The sequence below is a fragment of the Bubalus kerabau genome, chromosome 4 (assembly GCF_029407905.1).
Source record: "Bubalus kerabau isolate K-KA32 ecotype Philippines breed swamp buffalo chromosome 4, PCC_UOA_SB_1v2, whole genome shotgun sequence".
Taxonomy (NCBI): Eukaryota; Metazoa; Chordata; class Mammalia; order Artiodactyla; family Bovidae; genus Bubalus; species Bubalus kerabau.
In genome coordinates, this window is record NC_073627.1 from 93,588,063 (window position 1) to 93,605,160 (window position 17,098).

Consider the following 17,098-nt stretch of genomic DNA (forward strand, 5'->3'; position numbering starts at 1 on the left):
TGATGGCCTTTATTCAAAGAGCCATCACCCTGTAAACTCACTTTAACAACTCCCTTCAGATGAAATATAAAAATTAAAGACATTTACAACACAGCTTAGTAGCAGATGTAGTTGTCCTGTTGGGGCTTAGATCAAATAGTGATGCAAACCCCAGCAGGATAACAGGTCTTACGAAAAAGTCCTTAACAACAGCCCCCAAAAATCTTGGAAATCTTACAAAACATGTTTCCCATTCTCTCCCAGCCTCCAGGGTCCCCCTTTCTTTCCCCCAACCCTCCCCACAACTGCTAGACTCCTTTTCCATCGTCATCCTTGTCTGGAGTTCTTACGAGTCACTCTATACTGAGCAACTGGACAAAAAAAAAAGAAAAAATCTGGTTGGGCTTCTGGTTATCTTCTCCATCGAGTCATCTTCCCCCATCATTACCTGTGGGAGCACCAGGGGGAGAGATGTGTGGAGTAGTATGGGAAAAGACCTGAAATGTACATATAGCTCAAATGGGAACTGAGGTCTGGCCTTCACCTTGGTCACTCCTTCCCCATTTGCCTCTGTTCCTCCTCCAACTCTCATTTATGCACCCAGAGGAACCTAAAAGGAGCTTTCCAATTTGATTTGAAGGTTGGATCACTCAGTAGGGTAGAAAACATTTATGTCTGTAACAGTGTAACAAATGCAGATGAAGGACTTTTCCCAACTCTACCAAAGAAGATTATCTTGACAATCTATTCTGAAATCTCCATCTATCCACCCACTCCATGCACTCATGCACTCACCCATTCATTATTTCAAAAAATGTATTTGTGGGCCTACAACAGACCAGGCCTGTGGCAAAGTGTTGGAGGAATACACGTGATCATCCTGATGTTTATGATCCTCTCTGAGTTGACACATCCGTGAACTGCACCTTCCAGGTGGCACCAGTGGTAAAGAGTCTGCCTGCCAATGTAAGAGATGCAAGAGATGAGAGTTTGATCCCTGGGTGGGGAAGATCCCCTGGAGTAGGAAATAGCATTCTTGCCGGGAAAATTCCATGGACAGAGGAGCCTGGTGGGCTACAGTCCATGTGGTCACAAACAGTGAGACATAACTGAGCATCATGCACCCACAAACACACGTCCATGAACTGCCTTTGGAAATAGAAAAAGTTTAAGGAAATGAAGCAGAGAGGAGAATAAGTTCTGAGAATTTCTGATTGTTAGGTCCAGGTTTGCTGTCCCTACAGCTCTTACAGATGAAGCCAGTGACCTCTTCTGCCCCCACTATGGTGTATGGGAACAGTCACGCAGCCGAGTAGGTCCAAGGTCTTGTCCCTGGACTCTCTTTTTCTGGCAGATAATCATTTAGCTAATAATTTGGGAATGGTGGTGTTAGATGTTTGGCCATAGCGTGGCCCTAAGACCAGGCAGAAGCCAAGAGGCTGGAAAAAAGGCAAGAATCTAAAGGGATTTCATGAACTGGGGAGCCAGTCCTGACTTTATAATGAGCTCTATTCCGAGGGCAGGTGGGGGCCCAGGTTTACTGGGAGTAACCTGATTAAAAAAAAAAAAACAAACTGAAATGAAATGCTATCACCTCAACTGGCTAGACCAAGGCCAATGAGAAAATTGTCCTAGAAACCCTGAAGGCACTAGATTAGCTTAGATGTCACATGGAGCTTAAGAAGGCTGGAGACATTCCAGGGCTAAGTGGGAGCCTCCTAAGGTCATTCAGTCTAGAGTTTTCCAACACCCAAGCCAACATTTACAGCTTGAACTCATGCCCTCCCTGCCCTTTCCTCCTTTGCTTTACCCAAGAGATCTGCAATATGACTGGGTTGCAAATAGAGTCTGGTCCATCCCTTTACCTCCCAGCAGGCTTGGCTGGGTTTTATTTCTCACATGTTCTGATCTGAAAACAAATACTGGAAATCAGCTGCAAGAAGGCTATGGTGATATGATCAACAATCAAGGAAGGTCCTCTTTCTTTCTGTAAGAAATGAATCCAAAGGTATTTTTCTCACTCATACTCACTTATACTTCCTCCCACTCACACACATATATACAATGAACACTCACACACACACACATACACACACAGATACAGAGGGTCACAGTCCCAATGGGTTACTTCATCATGCTCCTGGCCATTTGGTCAAAGATGGGGTAGTATTTACCTCTATGAATCCTGGAAGAAAATGTGTGCTTATGTAAAGAATCAAAGAAGATAATAGTTACAGCCTATATCACAGGCGTGGGCTAATCTTCGATTAAATAATGATATTCAGATGACATTTCTTGGCAATTGGCAGACCAGCTGGAAAAATAAGTCAGAATTTCCACAGAGAATAGACTGTTTTGCCATCCAAAGCTGGCCAAGTACAAACAGCAAAGGTTCTAAATACATATGAATAAAAGGTCCCAGCACTCTGGCTTGCAAATACTCTCCTTTTTCTCTACACACAGAACTACACACACCAGTTTACAGATGTGTGTGAACTGCAGATGTAAATTTAATATCTGTTGTATAGATTTGTCTGTTTGCTTTCTCTGGGATATCTCACTTTGGAAACTTTCTAGTCTAGTTCCTCATTTTTCAGGTGAGGAAACCAAAGTTGAGAGAGCTGGGATGCTGGAGGGACATGCCCAAGGTCACACAGCAAGCCAGTGGTATCGACTTTCATTCCAGTGCTCTTCTGAGTTCTAACTTTCAGGGTGTCCATATCCAATCGTGTGGGGCAAACCAACTTGTCCCGAACACTCAAAGTCTTGGTTCTTAGAATATTCTGGATGCACAAGCAGGATGAGGTAGATGTGCTCAGCAGCAGCATTTGTGGAAAAGACTTGGAAGAGTTGGTCACCAGCAAGCTTTACAGCAAGTGTGGCCTGAGATTCTTCCAGGAGCCTGGCAGAACACCCCAGTTCACAAAGTGCATGCTCTAAGAGGTCACACATAGACCAAAGTGATCCTGAGGGTAAGTGGACCTTGTGGAATGCTGGTACCTTGGACATGAACCTGCCTGTGCTGGCAAAGTTGAGGCCACACCCAGGCCCCCTTCTCTGGGTCAGTGTGCCCACCTAGATGCTGCAACTGCTGGCCGTTGACAACTCAGAGCCTCCTGCCTTCTTGGCTGAGTGACCAAGGGAGTGCCTTGCCTGGGCAAGGCTTCTTCAGCCCCGACCCCGAGGATCTGGGAAAAGACTAGACTTCAGCTGAGACCACATTCTTGCCCTGTTCTTTCTCCTTCCTTGATTTTCTGTGACTTCTCCCTCCTTAGTTTTCCCGGAGGAGCACCCCCTCAATAATTCAGCTGTACTCTCCCCAGATCTCATGCTCTGCTTCTAGTAAAGAGGACCTGAGACACTCTAAGATTTGTGCCAGCCTTGAATTCCTCCATGCACGTGTGCCTGGCACCTGACCTCTGCCTTCCTTTTGCTCCCAGTCTTTAGCCCTGACCAGTGTCACCAAGCCCAGTGTGACAGAGAAAGAGAAAATGTATGCAGCACTGGGGTGGGACTGGCATGCATTCAGGGCTGCCATTTTGGTCCTCTTTTGGAAGAAGACACATCTCAAGTGAGCACATTGGGGTGCTCTTTCTCCTCTGAGTCTGCCCGACACTTGGCAGCAAGTGTTACCTCCCATGTCACATATCTCACCCTCTCTTACAATCTCCTGTCTTCCTGTCTCTCTCCCTGACAAGACTGTGAGTTCTAGAGCAAGGTGCAGAGCCTTGGTCTTACTCAAACTCAGCTTGGTGTCTGACCTCAAGAAATGGCAGTGAATATCATTATTATTGATTGGCACACAGATAATCTTTGTCAAATGAACGAGAGAATCTTCAGAGGACAGGCTGCCCCTGCTCAAGGGGCAGTATCATCCTCTGGGGAGAGTGGATTTACCCAAGAGCCAGCTCAGCTATCAGAGTAACCCACAGCCAAGCTTAGGCTGTGAATGAGCACGGATTCTCATTACCTACAAGTCATTAAGTTGTGATTAGAAAAAAGTGAGTGGGGAAGGGATGAACATTTGTAAAGGGATACAACATCTGTACTCATCTGTGTACAGATACCATACCGGCCCACTGGGCCACCTTTAATGAACAACATATGTCATGGACCATATTGTATACCTGCTTTGTGTTTAGTGTTATGCAACACAAAGATGATTTTATTTGAGGTCCCTGTCCCCAAGGACCTCACAATTTCAAATAAATAGGCCATTATAATAATGGATAATATCTGAGTGTTTGCTATGGTCCAGGCATGGTTTAAGGCACATCACAAATATTAATTCATTTAATCCTCTCTGCCAGGGTCTGAGATAGGTAATTTTGTACATGTAAAAGCTGAGGTGCAGAGAGGTTTGTTAACTTTTGTACAAGGTGCACGGCTCCTAAGTGGGAGAGTCAGGACTTGAACCCACAGCCTTTTCACTTCATTGCCCTGAAACACTCCACAGAACAATGAGTGCTGCAAGGAGATGGGAATTGATTGCCATGGGAAGCCCACTCTTCTCATGGAAAACCTTTAACTAATTTGCCACCTGTCCATCAGAATCACAGTGTCCAGCACAGAGCAGGAAGGGGCGGGTAGGACAAGTTGGGAGACTAGGATTGACATAAAGACTGTGCTGCGCTCAGTCACTCACTTGTGTTTGACTCTGCGACCCCATGGACTACAGCCCGCCAGGCTCCTCTGTCCATGGAATTCTCCAGGCAAGAATACTGGAGTCGGTTGCCATGCCCTCCTCCAGGGGATCTTCCCAACCCAGGGATCAAACCCAGGTCTCCCACATTGCAGGCAGATTCTTTACCAGCTGAGCCACCAGGGAAGCCCCTAACATATAAACTACTCTGTGTGAAACAGCTGGCTAGTGAGAAGCTGCTGTAGAGCACAAGGAGCTCAGCTTGGAGTTCTACGATGACATAGTGGGATAGGACTGGGGAGAGGGAGGCTCCCTAGGGAGGGGATATATGTGTACATATAGCTGATTCAAGTACAGCAGGAACTAACTCAACATTGTCAAGCAACTATATTTCAATTAAGAAAAAAAAAAAAGAATTACAGTGTCCTGGATGGAAAGCATACCTTCTTTCTCTTAATCATCACCCTCTTCTCCTCCTTCTGGCCAACCTTGTCTCTATCAATGTATTATCATCCCATTATCTCCATCTAGAACCTCAGAGTTGTCCCTGATCCTTCCTTATCCTATTTTACCCGTAACCTGGGTGCTAAGTCTGCTGAATTTTAGATGGACAAATTTCTACAGCTCAGCCCCTTCTGCCCCACACTTTTGGCCCTGTCCTAATTCAGGCCCCTCACTTCCTGTTTGGAGCACTGCGGTAGTATCCCTCATTTATGCTTCAATACACCCTTCACATCGCTGCCTTACTCACCTAGTCTCCCAGCCACATTGCAAGCCTTCAGGAAGGGCCCGAGATTTGAGTCAAATTCACCATGGCAGGCTTGCGCTCTGCCTTTTTAAGAAGAATTCTGTCTGGGTCTAGGCAGTGACTCATCTCCCCTTAGGCAGGGCAAGAGAGGCCAGCTGCATGCACTGGAAGTCACACTGCTTCTCAAAAGTGAATGCATGAGTCACCTGGGAATCTTGTTACACTGCAGATTCTGTTGCAGTAGGCCTGGGTGGGGCCTGAGATTCTGCATTTCTGGTGATTTTCAAGGCTAGGCCAATCTTGCTGGTCCCTAGATTATGGTGTGACTGGGAGGGTTCAAGAAGACAGCTTCAAGAACTAAGGCAGGGGTTTCCCCTTAAGCCAGGCCCAGCGGAGCTACAGAAAACAGCAACAATGTTCTTCATCGAGCACTTGATCTACGCCAGGCGCTGTGCTAAATCCTTGCTTTGCACAGACTCAATCCTCCTAATAACTCCATACACTGAATCCCATCATTATTCCCGCTTCCTATATGAGAAAACTGAGGCTCAGCAAGATAAAGGAACTGACCCAAGCTTATCCAGCTAGGAAATGGTGGAACTGCAGCTTAAATCTCTCTCTGCTCCAAAATTAGTTCTCTTAACCCACCTGCCACTCAGAGAGGCGGACGTCTGAGAAGCTGTGCCAGTCTGCAGGTGAAGGAAGGATGGAGAAGGAGCGCTGATTCCTACCAGTGGGAACTACCGCAAAGCTAGCGGTAGTGGTGGTAGGTTAGCTGCTCGGTCATGTCTGACTCTTTGCAACCTCATTGGACTGTAGCCCGCCAGGCTCTTCTGTCCATGGGATTTCCCAGGCAAGGATACTGGAGTAGATTGTCATTTCCTTCTCCAAAACACATAGGAGCTGACATCTTGGGTTCCGGACATACATTATCTTTAACCGTTGTGTTATTGCTAAAAATAGGTACTATTATCCGAAATGGTCAGAGAGAGGTTGAAAGGAAGAGTTGAGCTGAGATTCCAACATCACTGCCTGAACTCCAGTCCCCCTTAGCTGGGGCTGCCAACAACTAACAACCACCCAGCCCCACCCGTGATGCCATGGCCCACACAGCGCTGGCCAAGGCCATCTCTGTGGGCAGAGCGACAGAGCACAGAGCCTCGGTGCTGAGGAGTCAAGAGTCTGACATTCTTGCCCCAAACAGAGATGAACGGCAGAGTGAGATTCAGTGTGTGATAGAACACAGGACTGGGGGATCCATTCCGGTTTTATAACAAACCCCAATAGCTCAGATGGTAAAGAATCTGCCTGAGATGCAGGAGACACGGGTTCGATCCCTGGATCGGGGAAATCCCCTGGAGAAGGAAATGGCAACCCACTCCAGTATTCTTGCCTGGAGAATTCCAGGGACAGAGGAGCCTACAATCCATGGAGTCACAAAGAGTTGGACATGATTGAGTGACTAACACTTTCACTACTACTTTATAACAAACAAAGTGTGTGACCCTGAGCAGCCATGACCCCTCTTGGACTCTCTGTTTCACCTGGAATGCTGTGGACAGGACTGGCTATATAATTTGCAGAGCCTGGTGTGCAATGAAAATGTGGGTCTTTTGTTAGAAAATTATTGTGAATTTCAAATGGTAGCAGCAGAGCATTAAACCAAGAGTGGGGCCTTTCTGAGGGTGGGGCCCTATATGGTTGCAGAGGTCACCTGCCCAAGAAGCCGGCCCTGGCCATGGGCTGAGACTGTGCACTGTCTAATGCCCCTTCAGGCTCCTCTGTTCACTAAAGTTCTAGGCTGTTTCTGCTATTATCCCCACCTCATTTATTTACAATTCATATGTCACCCCCAAAATATTTGTGGTGACTCTACCTAGCTGTGCCTCCGCCTGGCACCCTGTGGGATCATCTCTCCTCTCCCTTGCTCGCCTGACCACCCAGAGGCCTTGTAAGGAAGGCTTCCTCACAAGGCGAGACAGCGCTCCAAGCGGCTGCCATCTGGAAGAGGCGAGGGGCGGCATGAGAGCCTGTCCTGGAACCTGTCCTTCGCAGAGAGCACTTTCATTGCCCAGTTCTCTCCTGACTCCTCAAGAATGGGAACAGAGAGATAGCAAGAGAGGGTGAGTCAGCAGCTCAAGTCCTGTCCTTGCCTCCTCCCTGCCCCCCAGGGAACGAATACCTCAGTTCCCAAACTCTCTGAGTCAGGGAGGTCGCCTTGAGGACATCAGCCTGTTTATCCCAGCCATGCAGACCAAGCAACAGCTGCTGACATGAGCCCAGGAGCTGTCACTTCCTGTGGCCGGGAGACCAGACCAGGTGGACTCCCTGCCCCTGCACACCCCACCCCCCCACCCCCAGAAGGCCACCATACTGTCCAGGTGGCCCCAGTACAGGGTGGGCATCGGCTGCCTGGTACGGCTCCAGGTACTCAGCCAGTGCGAGGGCAGGCCTGCCAGCATCTTCTCTGGGGATGCTGCATGTCAGGGCTACCAAAGGGTGGGAGGCAACCCCATGTACAGACCCGACTCTGGAAAGAGAGACGGGGCCCTGCAGTGCTCGGGCCTCTCCTGGGCTTGGCATCCAACCAACAAACAAGAAAATAAACAAAAAAACTTGTCATCACCTTGACTCTCCAGGCCTCACTTTAATCATCCAAAAAGTGGGAAATCCTTTTCGCTCCCATCCCTGCTCAGTCACTTCAGTCATGTCTGACTCTCTGCAGCCCCATGGACTGAAGCCCACCAGGCTCCTCTGTCCATGGAATTTTCCGGGCAAGAATACTGGTGTGGGTTGCCATTTCCTTGGGCCCTTGCTGGGACCCCCAAAGCATCACTTGATCAGGGGACTTAATACATTGTGATGGTGTTGTTTAAAGGCTATGTGACTCTCCTCTAGGCAAGCAGAGCCTTAAGGGCAGCAAACACTTTCTAGTCTTTCCCTGGTGTTCCTTTGAGTCCTAATACTTCATCCTTCTGGATCTTAGATGCACAGACTGCACTGGGGATGCTGGTATACAGGAAACAAGCACATATCACACAATTGTTAAGTGACAACATTATGTAACCACTCCCAGCAATGCCTGGGTAGAGACGGAAACAAAGATAAACCCGAGACTTCTGTTCCCAACACAAGACCAAAGAACAGTATTGGAAATCTCCTTGCTCTGCCCCAACCTGCCGCGGCCACCACCCCAACCCTATGGGCACCCTGATCTTAGACTCCTGAACTGTTTAAGCTTCTTGGTCAACAGTTCCTTGTTATGGCACAGTTAGCTGGCTTGTTGGTGGGCACTGCTTATCACGCACCAGGGTGGAGGCAGATGTCCTAGTGCACGGGCTAAGGGACAGGTTTTACAGAGAATGGAAAATTATAAGGAGTCCCGGACCGAAGGCCCCCATTCTCCCATTGGGCCCATGGGTTTGGGAAGTTTTCTGCGCTGGCAAACTTTTTCACTCCCACATAGGGATTCTGTCCTTTCTGAAGGTCTCTTCTTACAGGACAAGCAAGAGAAAAACCATGTTTTTGGGGGCAGCAATCAGACCACTTTAGCACAATGCAGGCTGGCCCAGGGGTCCAGCACTTACCAGAGGTGTCCAAGGACACCAGCTCCCAGCACCTGGAGCCCTTGAGACCCATGACTCTGGGCAACTGACCTTGGCCCAGGCTCTCCCCTCCAGGAAATTTGGGGCCCTAGGTGCCAGCAAGTTAATTGTCCAGGTAACTGGGAATGAGCACCAAGGTCCTTCCAGACAACCAAGTGTTCTTGTTCAGAGCAATCAGGGGAACAATACTCCCATGGGGTTATATGCTGGTAGAAATGGGAGTGAGCCCAAGAGAAGGTCTAACTCAGGGAAAGTGCATGCTACTTGGTCAACCGTCCTTCCCCACAGGGCTTCTCCTTCCTAGAACTGACACAGGAGATTCTTGGTGCTCTCATGGAGAGAGTAGCATTCCCTCCACAGGTTGGACAGATGGGGGAACCAGACGTCCAAGTCCGGACTCTGGGGGGCCTGCATGAGCATGCAGAACTGAGGACCTCCAGGCCACTGAGACCTGGGGACTCCAGATGCTCCTGAGATAGCCATGGCCTCCTCTGCAGGCAGAGAGAATGCTGAAGGGATGAGAAGTTAACAGGACTCATGTGATGGAGGGAGACGGTCAAGGCAAGACTCGGCAGTTGTTTGTACCCAAGCCTTCCCTGGTGGGTGGGATGAGTCCGGGCTATTTTCTTCCTCATCGTTGGCTGCCTTAATTAAAATGGCTATGTCTGGTGAGTTAGGAACTAGGAGGCAAAAGGTATTTGCCTGTGCTTGACTCTGCTTCTTCTCAAAGAGCTTGCTCCCTGAGACAAGTACCATCTGCAGTGTGTGTACACATGTCACCATGCATGTGTGCATGTGGACATGTACACGTTTGCATCTGTGGGTGCACTGGCTCTGGAGCTAAGAAGAATGGAGACTGAATGGACCTAGCAGGGCAGGTTGCCAGGCACGTCTGAAAGCTCCACCTGCGGCCCCAACTCACCTGGGTGCCTAAGCCCAGGTGAGTACGGTGACAACTCAGAGGCTGGGGCTCCGGAGGGTGGCAGATGGATCTGTGCTGTTAGGCAGCACTGTCTGGGCTTTGGGAGACCACAGGATTAGCAGGGCTGTGTGGGCATCACCCAGGACTCAGCAAGTCTGCCCTTCTCTTCCATAAACTCGTTCAGCATCTTCAGCCTCCCATCTCTCAAAGTCCAACTCAGAGGTTCCGTCAGCTCACGTGAAGCCTCTCTTCCAGATTCTTCTAACACGTTGCACCACACTCTCGGCACATGTCACAGATGGCCCCCTGTGACTCATGGTTACTAAACTGAGGGGACGCTTGAGGGTGGAGATGCTGTTGGAGCAGTTCCCACCCTGCCCGCTGCTCCCCGCCGGCTCCCCCCTCTGCCACACGCTGTGCAATCAAAGCCGCTCCGTGACCCTTCTCGCCCTGCCGCACCTGCACCATCACCTTCCTCTAGCATGGACCCCTCGCCTCGTTCTTCTCTCTGCCTGACATCACCTGTGGAGGTTTGCTTTCTCTGAAGCCTAACCATGAGCACCAGGCTTTGACCACCCCTCCCTGCCTTGTGGAGTCTGACTCTATGGGAAGTTAGTGAAAGATGAAACATGAGTATGTATGGTTTTACCATGGCCTGTCTTTCCACTAGCCTGGGTCATATCCCAACTTTGGTAGATTTCATCACTTTATCTTATTATCACACAATTTCAAATAGTGTATTAAGAAGTCCAGTCCAGTCTAATCCCAGAGCTTCTCTCTCCCACCCACTTTAAAGCCTCTCCCTGTTCCCAGCTCCACCCGGACTCAGGGGAACACTGTGGCCAGCTTCACTGTTTTCACTTTCATCTCCTTTTCTATCAACCGTGCAGCCTCTGGCTCCTTGGGGCTGGAGCAGAGGAAGAGGTGTGACAGAGAACGGGAAGATCCTTCTTGCCTGGACTGTTACAATCTGGCCCCTGTGCAAACATTGGCTCATTTTCTTGTGATGGGCATTTGTGGGTCTTCCTGGGGTCCCTGCTGTGCCTTTACATGGCTGGAGAGATGCAGTCGCTAGCTGACAGCTTATGACCCGCTCTTAAGCTCTGCATTCCAGGGGCCACCTCTAGCCTCTTTCTCCCGGGGTTGCCTGGGCCCTGGCAGGAAGCCTGCTTGGTTGGAGGGCTCTCCAAGACAAAATCATACTTGCTGCCTTCATAGGCATACCTGGCCCTCAAAAGATGGCCTGCGGCCTCGTCCTTCTCCTGTTTGGATGGAAGCCCGGTTTTCCCCACTGTTGCCTTCTCCGCCCTCATCCAGCCGCTCACCTTCGGGCCTCTGCAGATGCGCTCCAGGCATCAACACAGTGTCTCCAGCTCCTGGGTTCATGTCAGGCTCCCTCGAGGGCTCCCTTCCTGAGAGGTTCCAGTTAGTTTGGTCACCATGACTCAGATTCCTGTTGCGCAGTAAGCATCTGTCCAGAGGCCTGAGGTCACTCTCTCCCGAGGATCCAGGGCCACATGCAGGCTCTCAAGACAACTCTTGCTCTGAGGAAACTGTCCCCATTATTCGCTACTGACCAGTCCTCTTCTGTGCCTCAGTGAAGTGTGAGGGGTGGACTCAGGCAATGGCCTTCAACATTTCTTGTCTGACTACCTTCTAAAAGAATTTTGGAAAACCATGTCGCCTTTCAAATATTTTTAAGCATTTTAAAATGCTTTCACTATTAAGCATTTGAGATTGACGTCCAAAATGTTACATCACAAGTTTACATAGTTATAAAGGATAAAATGTCTGGTGTATTGAATATGATATATACACTTAAAATATTGTTCATCAAAACCTTGAAGTTGCAGATCTGGGTTATTTAATTTATGAAAAATAGCCACCTTATAATGTAATTTGGCAAAAAGCAAATAGCTAGATCATAACTTTTTGTAAAAAAGGAAAGCTTTGGATTTCATTTTTCAGTTCAAAGGTATACATTAATATGTACTGGAGACATTTGCATTCTTAGCGCAAGATAGATGGGTGGCAGGCGGCCAGGCGCAGAGTTTGCAGGGACTTGTCATTCGTGTGGACCACGCCTGTCCTGGATGATAGCTGGAGTCTGCAGTACTGTTTGGTGCTGAGCACTTTACACACTGAGGAGATGTACCACAGCCCGATTCAGGATGGGCAAGGCCTTTTTTTGTTTTGTGGGAAAACTGGAAACCACCAGTGTATGCTCAGACACACCGGCTTTAGGAGAGAATACCTAAAACAGAGGGGCTGCCAAGTGACGTCTTCAAAACTGTCAGTGCTTCTGTACTCTTGTGAATGTGTCCATATGTCCCCAGGGACACCCCACAGGCAGACTGCTGGGCTAACAGGTGCCTGTGTCTTCTGTGGTCACCCCTTAGCAAGTTCTGCATAAATGCTCTGACACCCTTCAACAGCGTGTGGGGGGATTAACATCCTCTGTCTCAGACTGGAGGTCTCATCCAAGACAAGAACGACAGGCAAGTCGCGTGTGAACACCCTGCTCGGCTAGGCAGGGCTGAGCCCGGGGTGGGTGTGGATGCCCCGTGAGGCTCTGTGACCGGTGTTGGATTCTGGCAGTGAGTCAGTACCCGCAACCCCTGCTGCCCGCCCCTCCCTGCGTGGGAAGGGGTGTGCAGGGAATTCTGGACTGAGCCACCACGTCCGTGTGGTCAGGGCTTTGGAGTGGGTGGCGGTGGGAGACGCAGCTGGCCGGCAGGGGCTGGGGGACACCCCTGGGGGAGGAAGCCCGGGCCAGGGCGGAGTGTGTCAGCCAAGTGGAATCCCTGTGGCCCCATTTTCAAAGCCATTTGCAGGGCTGAGCTGTTCCTTTGTTTGCATGTGAGGACCCCCCACTCTCGGGCGCAGCCTGGGAAAGTGTGTGCAGTCAGGGCCACGGCAGCCTCCGGAAGCAGCAGAAATGGAACCAGCAGCTGTTCTGCACCGAGCCTCCCAGGAATCAGCCTGTCTGGCCCGTCACCAACCTTGGGCTAGAGCAGGCCTCTGCCTGGGTGGTGAGCCCCGAGGACATGGAGATGTACTTGGTCCAAAATCTCCCACACCAGCCTGTCACAGGGCCTGACAGCCCACCGTGAGAGACACACAGAGACAGAGAGGCACAGAGAGACACAGAGAGATGCACAGAGATAGAGGAACACACAGAGACACAGAGACACACAGAGACAGAGACACACAGAGACAGAGAGACAGAGAGACACAGAGAGACACACAGAGATACACAGAGACAGAGAGATACAGAGAGACGCACAGAGGCAGGGAGACACAGAGACAGAGATAGAGAGACACAGACATACACAGAGAGACACAGAGAGATGCACAGAGACAGAGAAACACACAGAGACAGAGAGACTCACAGAGACAGAGAGACACACAGAGACAGACATACAGAGAAACAGAGTCACAGAGATGCACAGAGACAGAGAAAGACAGGGTAGGCAGCCCTGGGCTGGCATGTGTAACTTCCCTCCCTCATTTTTCAACACTTGTGATAGATGACCCTGGCTAAGCCCACTAACTTCTCCAAGCCTCAGTTTTCTCTCTGTAAAATGGGGGTAGAATTCAGGGCTGAGGAGCCAGACGGGATGGAGAATGTGGGTTTCTGGCCTACAGCTGGTAGCCAGGAAAGCATCGTTTCCCAGACAGAGCTGTCCATCCTCTCCTCCTTGGCTGCTCTGGTTTGCACACTTTCCCCCAACTACTGCCTGCTGTGCTTGCTGTAACCCTGCTGCCCAGGGATCAACCTCTAGGCTGCTCTGAACCAGTCAGATTTGCTCTCTTGGGAGCTGGGATGAAGAGTATGGAGGCGGAGGGCTCAGGGAGCTGTGGCACTGGATCCGTGGAGAGCTGGGCGGGGCGGGCCCCGCGATCATGATGCCAGAGCCCTGCCCTAGGCACCTGCACACCTGGCCTAATGCAGTCACGGTCAAACTCCCGCAAAGAGCTTGCATCAACGCAGATGCAACGCCAGCTTCAGGGGGACAGACTGTGGGGCCTGTGACAGGAAGTGGGACAGGTCACCTGGAAGCAGAGCCCTGCCTCAGATACCTCCTGCCTTCTCCTCAGACCCAACACGACAGAGGCCTGGGAGGCGGCAGGTTAAACTCTGTGATTCTGTCTTCCAAAAACCCCACTCTGTGGATGATGGCATCTTACAACGGACTGCAGGCTGAAGCGAGGCCAGGGCTCTTGGGGCACGAGGCTGTGATGGAAACGAGTGAGCAGGAAACTGTGGGGTCAGCCCTGGAGGAGCAGGAGTGAGAGAAGTGGGACCTGGATGATTCCTGTGGCTGCGGAGAATCCAGGACTCACCTGAGCGTGGGCTCAGAGCATCGTCTCTCCCTCCTGGAATCTGGTGAGACGACTCGTGCATTGTGGGCAGAGGTAGGATCGCTGCTTGCTCCTACTGTCGGCCCAGCTCACGGCCACACAGAGCTCCTGGTAGGGGAAAGACTAGTTGTTACCAGAAAGACTAGTTGCCACACACTCAGCCTTGTTGCCTCCCCTGTGCTTAGAGGTGGCCTGAGGACATGAGAGCTGGGTGAAGAGCAGCTGAGATAGGCATCAGCATAGCCGGCAGCCCCACTTTTCTTCTTCTCTTCCTCCAGAGTGAGATCAAACACCTCCTCCAGGAAGCCTCCCTAATTACTCCTGCCTCTTCTGCCCCTCCCACTGTGCTTCAGTTTGCTAATTAGGTTGTTCTGCCTTCTGTCATGGTTTTGTCTCCCTGAGGGCATCTCTGCATCTCCAGGGACTCCAGCCTCCCTGTCTTGGATGAGGACAGAGCAGTGTGCGGGTATCTCTGCATCCCCAGGAACTCCAGCCTCCGTATCCTGGCTGAGGACAGAGCAGTCTCTCTGTTCCTGGGGGCCAGATCATGATGCAACAGTTAAGAGCTTGGCTCTGGGGTCTGAGAAATCTAATGTCAACTCTGTTTTGGCTAAGGTGAACCCTGAGGAGATCATTTAACCTTGCCGAGCCTCAGTGTCCCCATCTGTACATGTGGAGGTAATGATGGTTCTTACCACTTATGGTGCGCTGTGAGGATTAAGAGAGATAAAGAGACGATACCAATGGAGTATCAGGACTTTACACTTATAACAATTAGAATATACGTGGAGCTCCATATATATGAACTCTCACTATTAACATTATTAATTAAAACTTTACCTCCCCCTCTGAGGTTGCGTGTCAGTCTGCCAGCGCTCGGGCAGGTGCTGAGCAGGTGCTGGGGACAGCAGGGTGAAGAGGAGACCTCTCTGCCACAGGACAACATTATGGGACAAGTGTTATCACAGAGATGCGGCCAGAGACTAGGACAACCATGGAGGGTGCTCTTCTGGGGCTGAGCTGAGGTCCAGGGCCGGGGTGGCATGTCAGGGAGGGTGACAGGAGCCGGTGACTCCGGACAGGGTGCACAGCTTGCTGACACGAGGAGGAGAAGGGGAGGGGCATCCTGGGCAGAGGGGAGACTAGGAACAGGACATCTTGATTCTTGGGAGGATGAGGTTGCCAGTCACTGGGGGAGGGAGGAGGGATGGGGGAGGGGAAGAAAGGTGGTTTCCCTCTCTCCCCAGCTGGGATGTGAAAATCCAGTCCCTCAAATGTTCTTTGAAAGCTCTGTGCCCAGCCTAGGAAAACTGCACTGGGACCCCACGAAGTGTCAGGTGAGGCTCCAGGAACCTCCGGCCGCCAAGAGCAGAGTCTACACAGGTGAGCATCTCCTAATTGCCTAGGGTGTCCCCTCACATGCAAGGAACCAGGTCCTAAGCATGATGGCCGTGCCCGTGGACCCCTGGACAATTAAACAGACAAAAGACCAGGTATGGATCTCAGAAGGGTGGCGGTGACACAGCATGGGGAGGCTCAGGTCGCACTTGGGAAACTAGGTTTTGCCCCAGTGTTGTCCCTCTGATCCACGAAGCTGAGACCAGCTCTGTAGGAAGTGGGCTATAGCCACAGACGTGCCAGATGTGGAGGAGCTGGTACCCTCATCATCCCCAAAGCGTGTCTTATTATTAAAACTGATACATCACACACTGAAGCAAACATCCGGTGTAGGGGAATTGAAATCCTTCAGCATGGACTAGATCTATCACTTCTAAATCAGGTACATCAGCCCGTGAATCAAACATGTCACCTCTGGATTCGATGGGCTCCCAGTCGGATTAGATGCATCACCTATTGAATCAAAGGCAACTCTGATTGAATTAGAAGCTGCACTTCACCTAGTAAATCATCTAAATATTACCCACATTACAAGTCTGCAATGGCTGCCTAACAAGTACGCTTTAACAGACGACACGTTAAAGCTGCTATAACATTTAAACAATTACCTGTGGAAACGAACTCAATATATCACGCGGGTTGGCTGATCAACGTTCTGAGTGGGAGAACTCGCCACCCGGCTGCACAGGCCTTCCGCTTCCCCTCTCTCCCCAGCCACCTTCCTTCCTTACTGGCGTCCCTCCTCCTCCAGGTACACGGTGAGGGGAGGCAGACATCACAGCCCCGGGGAGGTCGGCATGAAACCAAAGGCACTGGAACAGATGTGGGCCCATCCGGCGGCAGACGTATTCTGCTTAACCTGCACAGTGCTTAAGAAACAGTCAATGCTTCAAAAGTCGAAACGTTCACATTAAAACGCTTCATTTTTGGCTTCTGTTAACAAAGTGTGATTTGCCAATAATAGGCCTGTGTGCCCACTAACAGCTGAAACGCGTAATGGTAACTAGTCCCAGGTGTGTTTATAGGCTCTCCTCTGGGCAGGAACGCCTGAGGGGGACATCCCAGACCCAGCCACTGGTGGGGACAGATGGGGCATCAGGGGTGAGAAATGGGAGGAGGAGGGACAGACGACTCCGCACAGGAGAGTGCTGGGGGCGGGGTGGGGGCAGGAGAAGTTAGTGACATGCCTGGGGCCAGCAGCCCCAGGAGACTCAGCCAGCAACCAGATCCTCATCCTGATAAACTGAGCTCACGGAGTCAGGTTCGCCTTAGTGCTTTCTTCTCATACATGATCTCATTTGATCCTTACAATCAAGGATATTGGTTTTGCTTTTATTTGTACTTTTATGTATGAGAAAACTAAAGTGCAGATCATTTAAATGACTTCTCCCCATTTTACAGGGTAAAAAACTGAGGTTCAAAGCCATTCACTTGCCTAA

The 17,098-nt window shown here is 50.4% G+C and overlaps 1 long non-coding RNA gene across 1 annotated transcript; it reads right to left on the reverse strand.

Moving 5' to 3' along the window:
- Window positions 1-782: 782 nt before the first annotated feature.
- Window positions 783-16,509, reverse strand: LOC129651549 (uncharacterized). Its single transcript, XR_008714191.1, has 3 exons — window positions 16,268-16,509; window positions 14,244-14,369; window positions 783-937 (listed from the first exon to the last, which is right to left on the reverse strand). It is a non-coding gene; the product is annotated as an uncharacterized LOC129651549 (long non-coding RNA).
- Between the last annotated feature and the right edge of the window lie 589 nt (window positions 16,510-17,098).